The sequence below is a fragment of the Egretta garzetta genome, unplaced genomic scaffold (genome assembly GCF_000687185.1).
Source record: "Egretta garzetta isolate BGI_Z169 unplaced genomic scaffold, ASM68718v1 scaffold215, whole genome shotgun sequence".
In the NCBI taxonomy this organism is placed as follows: Eukaryota; Metazoa; Chordata; class Aves; order Pelecaniformes; family Ardeidae; genus Egretta; species Egretta garzetta.
In genome coordinates, this window is record NW_009259719.1 from 4,650,466 (window position 1) to 4,661,509 (window position 11,044).

Here is an 11,044-nt window from a genome sequence, read left to right on the forward strand (position 1 = left end):
CCCACGCCTGAGCGCCGCAGCGAGTCCCTATCCGAGGGACCGGGACTAGCGAAGGCTTATGAATGAAAAGAAATGCAGCATAAGTAAATCAATGCGGGCTAACTGACTCGAGCCTATGAATAAATTATTAATTTGTGCTCGTAGAAGAATCCCCTTGATATTGCAAACACAGGATTACGAGCTGCTCCATGGAGAGAGCAGCGTGGGGAGCAGGAGGGATTGGTCCAGGTATTTTTGTTGTTGCATTTTAAAAATCTACCCTCCCTCCCTTTTGCTTTTGTTCCTCTCCCTTTGCTTGTTTCTCACCTCCTTCTCCGCTAAATGCACAGACTTAAAATAGCAATTGAACTTTAATGTAAATAAGTATGGCAAGACCTGGAGATGATCTGAGCATGGGCTGAGTCATCCTTGCATCATACAATATAGCTCCAGTATTCGCTCCGGAATTCTAGTTTCTTCCCTCTGGAGTTAGAATTAACACCCCAAAACATTCTCTCTGCCTTTGCATACTGTTCTTGTCTTGTTTAACATTTTCCGTCTTGAAGCTAGATATGTAGTACCTGTATTTTTTTCCACATTAACATTTCTAAGAGCACTGAACAGTTTGCTTTAAATATCAAAACCTCTATTCGACACCTGACTTGATAAAAGCTTTCTGCTTTCTCAGAAGAAACCAGAAATTTAGAGATAGAAAGACTACCTTAGGGAAACTGTATAGAACAGAGTAGCATTGTACACAGCAACTTTCACCACCCACTGGCCATCCCCACTAGGAACAGTGAATAGATCATATTTCTGTCTGTGCTATCACCTTCATCTGAAGGCAATAATGAAAGTTTTGTTCAAAGGGACACTTACTTTGTGTATTAATCAACCATTTTGAAAGTCCTATTATCTGTGCTGTTACTGTGGATTTTCTGAGCAGTGTTTTAAATATGCTGCCATGTCACCAGGTGTTCAGCCTACCTACAGGCAGAAATGTAAAAACACACATGGCTGACTAACTGAATATAATGAATTACGTGCAGCTTTGAACATATTATATAAACAACAGTATCTTTTTAAACTAGGAATGGAATGGGAATGGTGGACTGCTTCACTATTCGTGTTGTTTAGCTTTTTTATATGCTAAACAGTGTTAGGAAGGAAATTTGTGAGGCTACTTTGTGGGACTCAAACTTTGTTTTTACATTAACACAGATCTTTACCTGCTTCAAATCAACACAGTGCACTGGTGACGGTGACAAGTAACAGCTAACTTCATTCTTCAAAGAATTACTGGAAGCCCCCAAAACTTTTTGAAAGTACATACAACGTGCCTGTGTTCCATAGGTCTGAGAAATCTAACAATTTATATTTGACAGTACAAGCATGGCCACCTCCTTTTGTGTCAACAAACATTTGCATGAATTACACCAGAGTGCTTCCAGCATCTTTCATTAACCTACACTGGTTATATTCATGCAGTTATTTAGTTCCCCTCAGTAATTCAGTATAGGAATTATTCAGAATAGGAAAGCAAACCTATACTCTAACAGTGGTTTAACACGTACAAACTATACACATAAACCACTACAAGCGACAACTCTTTCTGTCAAGCTATTGCATCCTGGCCTGGCCACCACTGACTGTTCCTGGTATGCAGATCACTGCAGTCAAGACCCCAGGTTCAAAACTAGTGTTATCATTTCCCCCATGTTGTCCTCATGAGGAGGATGCAGAAACTTCACCTAAGTGGGTTTGCATAAGGACCAAGGAAAATAAATAGAAAGAAAAATGGTAAGTTCTGCTGAAAGGTTTGAGTACTTTATACTGGGGATATAGCAGCATGCTTCATTATTTGGTACAGCCTTGTGATGTCCCAGAGCAAAGTCAGAAGAAAGCTAAGTTTCAAAGCAGCATAGTAATGAACTTATATTTTTATAGTAACGTGGGATTTCTATCATGTCCTTATGCCGTTATAGACAACTGCCGAATCTGGAAGAATCTTTAAGTGCTGGTCCCACTGGAAAAATGTACGTACAGATAACTGATCAGAGAAGGAAAGTGTTCATGCACTTACATTTACGTTCCAAACCCAAAGTACATCTTAGCACTAAGTGCAGATGAGTGAGCTATGTGCCAGTGGTCTTGGAAGCACAGCTCCCCATACAAGTGTATTAAGTTGGATTGCCCAGCCCCCATTTCTAAGGGATAAAAGTGGCAACTAAGCTCCTGCTCCGTCTGTGATGATCAAGGACAATGGTGCATTTTAGTATCTCTCAGAAAATGAAGGAAGCTCTTTTCCCCATGAAAGCAGAAATAAAATTTGGACACATGAATCATCAAGTGCTGTAACAGAAAGTCACAGGCACGGTCAGAGAAAGTTGATGAATCCTCAAAGCTTTTGTAGTGGACCACATTCAAGAAAATAACTGAGGGACTGGGAGAAAACCAAACCAAAACAAGCCAACTCACACCCCAAAACCCAACCAAACAAAAAAAACCCATGTCAAGGGCAGAGGGTAGCATGAGATTTGCCACAAAGGCTGAAGTGGAGAACAGAGACTAAGGGAAAGTCCTGTACATAAATACATACAGTAACTTCACCCAAAAAATTAATCCCATTGTTCTTTTCCTCTGTCTACCTCCAGATATTTTTACACTTATAAAAGGGTGCAGGAACAGAGTCACATTTGTATCATCAGAGCATACTTTGAGGTATTCTGATTAGACATGTATCAAGCCCTAATAAAAATCAATCGAGAGGCATAGAGAAAAGAGAACATATGGTGCAGGGGAGAAGAGTAGGAGGAAATGATATAATTAACACAAATGTTTATTGTATTTCTTTTTTCAGATGCTTATCTACAATGAGTTCTAAACAGAGAGGAATAAATGCAAAAAGCTAAAGCACTAAAAGCCTTGCTGAAGATGCAAGCCATCTCCACTGGAAATTTAAAAAAAAAAAATAACAAAAAAGGAAATAATGTCAGTTTATCTATAATCCACATATATTAAAAGATTCAGATACAGCAAAAATAGACAAGCCCTAACTACACTGCGTGATGTAGTGTTAATACTTGCTTTGTAGTATACTCCTCAGCAGTTCTAAATACTGAGATTATAATCCTCAGATGCGTGCTCTACAGTGCAGCCTTTTTTTGTTTGATTCAAGAGATTAAAGTGTCCTTTCCCCCTTCCCCCCCTTCCCTTCTCTGAAATACTTCTCTTAAAAAGTGATCCCTTAAATAAAGGCAGTGGGAAGGTTAAAAAAAAAAAAAAAAAAAAAGGAGAAAGGGAAGCATGACAGCAATATAGCCACCTCGTGCAATAAACAATTTAATATTATGTCCTGTACTGAAAATCTTTCCAGCCTTTATCAACTATATGCAACTTTTCCCCTCACTTCTCTACAAGCATAATGTTTCACATATACTTGAACATGGAAAATGAAAACAGGAGAAATAGAGGGATAACAAAAGTCATTTCAGCTTCACAAAGCACTTTGATATCGTCAGATGAAAGGCAAAACCTGAACGTTCGATATTTATTATTTGGAAACAACCCAATGGTGGAAGGATTCATCAAGTAGCGTTTGCATGCTGTGAGAACACAGGCTTACTTGTTTCAAGTGCGCTGTACATCTGAGAAAGAGCAAGAGACTGCACATTAGACCTATTCTGCAGAGACTTAACATATGTACATGTATTCTTCGAATTTTATGGAGGTCCCATGTGTATAAATCTAAGTGTTTCATTGGTACGGGAATGCCTAGTTATTGACCCATTCCAACCCACTTACAACAAAGATTGAGGTCAAGTAACATTACTCACTGGATTAAATGAACGCAATTTTACATAAAGGGCATGAGCTAGTGACTTGTAGAAATAAAAATACTGCAAGAATTCAAAACCATGTCAGTATTTTGCATGCAACTTTGCAATATTATCATCTTGTTTGTGTATACTGTTCAGGCCAAATCAAACACTAATATTTCAGTTCATGAGAATATTAAGGGTATATGCAACCTATGTTTACATATACTCAAAATCAGTTACATGAGAATAAATACAATCTTTAAAGATCTAAAAAAACCCAAACTAATATACACTCACAGTTAACATCTTGTGAGTACAGCATTTTAGGTTACTGTCACGTTATCTTCAGCACACTTCAACACCAAATAAACCTCACAGCGTGCCATAAACCCCCAAGGAACGCATGGTTAATTTAGCTTCTACAAAGCCTATGTTCAGCTGGCTTTAGCATCTCCACAAGGAGTTAAAATGTAAAAGAGCAAAGCATTATCACATCCCAGCCTATGAGAGCTCACACTGCATGGTAAGCTAGAATGCTTTAAGCTAATGATGTTTATAGCTAACCAAATCCAATTTCAGCAGTCCACTGTAGCTCTAGTCTGTTAGTGCCATTTTACATAAGCTTCATTTATTTTGAATTTTCAACTATTAAGACAAAGTCCGCATTTGGTTTCTTTCAAGTGTCATGCTAGGAAATGAACTCTCCTCTAAGCAAATAAATTACCTTTTTACTCACAAGGCTAGTGCTAGGTTGTAAACGTTAATGTTTTCAATGCATTCAAAATACTTGAAAACAGAAGATGGGACTTAAAAATGAGAAACTGTAATTGAGAGCTCTAGCATAATGGACAGAATACTATGGAAACAAACCAACCTAGCATTCTTTCTCTGATGATACAAATGAAGACTAAAGGTCACAACATATTTAAGAGCTAATCTATCACTGGCTACGCGCGAGGATGAAGCCCCTAGTCATATCTATAATGGCCTCCCAATGTTCACCCAAACCTTCCAAACTCCTCAGAGCCACTTCAGGGGACCCTTGTTGAAGCCCAAAATACAGACTTCAAAGCTTAGGAAAAGCACTGCTTTTACTTCAGATCTTGGCAGGATTAGTGACATATAAACATTGGTTACCAAAAATTATGTGTTCAAGGGGGGAGAAAGAGGGGAAGTGATACTGAGCAGACTCTCTCAAAAGAGAGCTCCTTTTGCATCAATAGATGAAGCGTCATCTAATGTCCCATTGCCTTCACTGGAGTCAAGTTTCCAACCACCTAGCTGAAAGCAGCCTGCAAACTTTAGACTAACATTTAATTATTTTCAAAATACTATCCTTATTGCAAAGTTGAAAATATAACATAGCTTTAGATCCAAGAAACAGTGCTATATCAAGTAATTAGGTAAAGCTATTAGGTACTTCAGAGGCCTATAATTCTATCACTCTCCAATTAATTCCTGCATCACAGGTACGAATTTTGAGGTGGAAATGTCACTTTTCTGAAGTCTTGAATATCAGATCAAGAAACTGGTAGTTTAGTTGCAGTGCTGCTTATGAGATGCTACAGAAAAGGAATTTTGTGTAATTCTATGGCAGCAGTTGCTAACCTGTGATCTTTCTCTGCTCTATCACTTTGGTGAGTCTTGTTTGTTTATCATGAACACTGACTGATCCTGAAAATCAAAGTTATCTCAAAAGGCTATTGGAAATAGCATGCATTAAAAAGTAAGCACATTATGGTAATAAATTCCAGTAAGTTGTTACATAAAAAAAATAATATACATCAACATAAGAAGTCCTGAAGAGTGAGGATATTAGACTGTCTTAAATATCTGATCACAGCTACAGAGTAAGACCACTAAGGATTATCAAAAGGAAAACAGGTTTTGATAAGACTAAAATAATACTAAGAAGCACTAAATACATTGCTTAATTTCTCAGAGTTTAAAATTGATTTAACATCAAAAAAAAGAGTGTAGGAAATTCATTAATTGTCTTAAGGTCACAATAGCAACCCGATAAACACCTATTTAAGGCTTGCTGCTTTATGCCAATCATGTTTCACTTCTTCAGAGGTTACTGTTACTTTGGATAAGAACCAAATTTAAGATTGCATTTTTTTCCACCAACACAAGTGGCTACTTGTTCTAGTGAACATTAGTTGAAACCTTGATGCCTGTAAGCAGATGAAACAATCTATTATTAGGGCACTCCTATAATACCCCGTCAGTGGAAAAAGTGGACTTTGGCATAATGAATAATTCCAGCATCACACAGAATGATACCCTATCGCAGAAAAAAAAAAAGTACAAGACAGCCTGTTACTCTGGGGTTTCATTCTGACTTGTGTATAGTGGTCCAATTCTACTTCTATTTTAATAATATAGCTTGATGTTACATACCATGGAAAGCTCAGGCTTCACTTGCTGAAGAATAGCAGGTGAAGATTTATTAGGTTGTTGTAGTTTTTTTTAAGATACATTAAAGCATGATTATACTTAAAAGATGCAAAGTAAATGCAAAATTGAAAACAGTTATTAGTATATTTATGGGTAAGTAAAAATTTGCCAGAGCATGCGTTTCTATTTTACAGGCTGTTAATCCTTCATAGTGTCACTAACATTGCAAGAGACGCACTCAGACTGCTATGCTCATTACATTTTAATGTATCACTCCATTTTAAACAATAAGACTAACAAGTTCAGGCCATAATATACCCATCCTTCCTATGACTGTAAAAAACCAACAAAACATATCACCCACAAACACCAGTTTACACTGATTCTAGTTATAAGCAACCAATATTAGACAGACTGTAGAAAACAGAAAAAGAAGCAAAATTCCAAGTCAAGCTTGTTATTATTGGATGTTATCTCACCCCAATGTTTTGGGTTACTTCTTTTTTGGTTTGGTTTTTTTTGTGTCATGAGAAGACTTTTGCTTAATCTTCAATTTGTTAATAAAATGGGGGCTAATGCACTAAATTTAGATAATGGATTCAATACAACATTTGATCAAAGGCCAGTGACACCACCCCTTAAACCCAAAGGTGATGTTTTGTTAATAAATATTGCGCTGTTTATCAAGGACCTCTCAAATAAGCATAAGGAAAGGCTTGCACAGTTCTGAGGCCTCTATCTCTCAGACATTACTAGAAATAACTGTCTCCATTTTAATGGAAGTTTAACTTCCTAACTCTCCCCAAACTGGTGTTTTTTGAATTAGCTAAGGGCTTCTGGAAAAAAGCAACAAGACATCTTCTCAGTGTTTCACCAAAAAGCTTAAGATAGATAGCAGACCCCCAGAGCTTCTCCTGAGCGTTATTAACCCGATATATAATTTGGTCCTTGAAAACTAAGGCTCCCTATTTTTCTTTCAATACATTTATCACCGCCACCATTTTTTTTTCCTACAAATCCATTGCTATGTGTCTCTACTTTCAGTTCTCACCTTTATCTATTCCAAGTCCCATTTTTCCAAGCAACAGAATGCACTGCCCATTTTCTCATAAAAGCACATAAAATTCCCTAAACAGTTTTCTGGCTTCTTTGATCCTTAAATTCAATACTCCCATACCTAAATTCAATACTCCCATCCTTCTTTATAAATGTAGTAAAGGCTACATCCTACATACCCTTACACCTCATACAGACTGCTGCTCATAGTCTCACTGCTGGAGAAGAGAAAGCCATCTAAATCAGAGCCTATGCTCAATTCTATCTAAAATTACCATAAATCCAAACTGCAGAAGCTGCTCAGCCTCCAGAACAGGAGGTGTCAAATTTGTGAAGAGTCTTCCTTGTAAGATGCACTGCGCTCACGTGACACTTGCCTAGTAATCAAGTGTTAAAGCTGCAAGCTCATAAGAGTACCTATTATCATCCATCACCGAACAAGCCCACAGACCCACTCATCAGTGCACTGCTAGTTCACCTTGGGTTTATTTCTCACCAGGGAATCTCCACCTGAGGTGTCAGCTACTTGCACTGTTTCAAATTCTCCTCCCAAGCAGCTGTTCTAGGAAACTCCTTACTTTGTTTCAAGCCTCAAGACCTAAAGTCAGATCTTTTTAGTTGCTAAAGGAAAGCAATACTGTGAGCTTTTTGTTGATAAGGAAAAGAATGAATAATTATCACTGCAAGACTTCTTGTTAACAGTTTTGTGGTAGTAATCAGACATAGAAGATCACTGCATTTCTGGAGATATTTCATATCTACAAGCCAAAACATCCATGTTCTATACAAGTTTATATAATGGTTGAACATGAGAAATCATTGATTCAGTCAGCATTCTTGATGGTGTGTTTTATCAGGATGCTGCATCATGCCCTACAAAGCTGGTGCTATTCTCTTGCTTCCAGATAAAGAATTTCCAACTACTCAGTCCTAATGCAAGCCTTGCACTCCTAAGACAGCTTCCCCCATCCAAACCGTGCTCCCTACATGTAAGAGAGGGAGTAATAGTTGGAATTACTACCTGTCCTATTCTTGCATCTACCCTGACGTGACTAAAACTAAGTTTTATGAAAGGATAGAAATATATATATAATACCATAGAGAGGTACCTGTCTGTCTCATACAGCACTGAGTGCAAGAGGTCAGGGAGAATAAAGTTATGACTAAATGCACTTTCTGGATATTTACTTTAGTCCAACATAAGTTATTCACATCAGTAAAATCAAAACTGGAAATTATGGTATTGCATTTGTTGTAAAGCTAGTGGATCTACTCTGGTCTCTATTGCTTAAGCAAACTAATTACTCCTAGGCAAAGCAAGGTAGCCATAACACAGCTGAGAAGCTGCAGGTCTCTGAAGAGATGAATTCTTCAAAAATCAAGTAAACAAAAAGCTTCTAACAGTTTTCTGAGACAAAGTTTAAATTTATTCTGGATATAATCAGTAGGTTAAAGGCTGGGCTTGGACTGATGTCAATAGAATCCTTTAGCAAAGCTGAACAACTCTTTCATACCACCCTGGGTACCATCTGATGGCACAGTTCTGTTGTCAAGGAAAGGCAGCACTCCACAACAGCAGACACTTCAAGCAGCACTTCTTAGAGCAGCAGTTACTGCTTCAAGAAATATGTAAGACCAGGGAACTGCAGTAGTTGAAGACAACACATGTCAGCTCTCTGGGCACCTTGCCTTAACTGTATTACCAAGAGAACTGGCATTTCACATTTTTAAGAATTGTAGATGAAGTGACTAGGGATCTATTTAGAAAAACTAGAGTGTCCTAATTGACCTTATTTACCCACAACTGGCACAATATGCACCACCCAGCATATTGCCACCCCCGTTGTGAGACTGAAATACAGTAGTGCACACACTCTTCAAGAATACAAATTGCCAACAGGGAAAAGTAATAATCAAGGCTTGCATCATTTCACAGCCAAGTTGTTTGAAGACAGGCTAGCCATTAGATAAAGCAGCTGTGTTATCTGGCCTTTCCTTTCATTCCTTTATAGACTTGAGCTGGTTTTTTTAAGTCAGTTGAAACTATTTTCCTCATTACAGGTTTTCGTTCAATATGCAAGGAACTTAGCTATAGCAAGACCCCACTTCCATTCTGTATTTGTCAATATTTGTTAAATTGGAAGCCTGTTAGGGTTCTCCCAATAAGTTACAGTATTGGCTGGAATTCACCACACCACAACAGAAAGATCTGTCTCTGCAAACTTGTGTAACCTTCTGTTTCGCATAGCTGACTAACATGACTTAGTTGTGTATCTTGATGTTATCGGTGTAAGGAGCAAAGACACTATCCTCTATTTGTAAAACAGAATAATCCATTAAGTAACTTTTCACACATATAGTTTTTAGTGCCCAGAATCAAGGGGCATGCCACATTATCCAGGTCAAAAAGCTTCATGAAAACACTGCAATCTGAGGAATAAGCGTCATCAGGTGTTTTTTCATTTGGCTTAGGTTTTTCTGCACACCAGCATGCAAAACTTAGGCAGAAAGTTGCAGTTAAATATGACAAGATGGGATTTAAAACCATATTATCAGACAAAAAAAAATCTCAGGTTAACAGGGATATCTTTTTATTGCTTTAATATTTCATTCTTAATGATCCTTCACCAACAGAAGACCTGCTCCTATTTTTCAAACTGGAATGCACTTCTATTATTATATTGAAATATTTGTTGTTATCTCTGTATTTGTACTAACATATACACGGATAGGGAAAGAAAAAACTTGAAATAAACCCTATAAAGTTTAGGATTTAGGAGAATGCTTCCTATGCTTTAGACATTTTTCTGATACTACCACAAACACTTGTGCCTTTAGACCTTAATTTCTCCTCTGCTCCATCACAGCCTCTTAACCCTCCTTTCTTTTTCCCTTTGTTTAGGGAAATATGTTTCTCTTTTGAATTCCACCCCTGTTCACCTTCCATGATCTAGATGCTTAAAAAACACATATAAAGAACAATACAGTCTACCACACTAAATAGCCTTTCACTTCACAGTCGTCTGGACTGCCATCACTGCTGAATCAGCATTTCCAAATATTTAAAAGCATCATCTCCTTTCAGTGTCTAAGAATTTTTCTACTGAACCAGTGAGCAGCTTGGGAAAAAAAAAAAAAAAAAAAAAAAAAAAGGGGGGGGAAGCCTATGATGAAAGGACCCTTTGCCCCTCTCCCCCCAGCAGTAGGTGGTTACATGTTTGAATAATCAGGATTGTTCTCTCCAATTCAAATTAAGTCAGGCCAAGTTATAATAAAATGTTCTAAGTTGCAGGCTTAGAAGCCCTCTTTCTGATGGACAGTGTTACATTGATTTAAAAAACAGTATTCTGTGTAGGAGAAAAATATTCTGCAAAATCCATTACTACTCCATAAAAGTCTCATACTGAGGTATTTACATAATGAACTGCAATTACTCACATTATATTTATCTAGTGAAGAATGAAGCTATTGTGTGCAGTGAAACATATCTGTTCTGCACTAATACGCACACATAGTAAGTTACCTAGTGAAATAACACATCAATCACAGGTTAACACTAAGCCTGCACCCATATAATGCCATTTCCAGTTCATTAAAGAAAAACAGCTGCAGAATCTGCAGTTGTGCCAGACGGTCAAGGCTCAGCACAGGTTCAGAAGAGATGTGCTTGTGAGTTGTTTGTTGTGGGCAGGGAAACTCTTTCTACTGAAAGTGTTGTGACAATGATCATCATAAACTGTAAAGATTATGCATGCACTGTAAATATGCCCCCATTGGAGTGGAGCCCG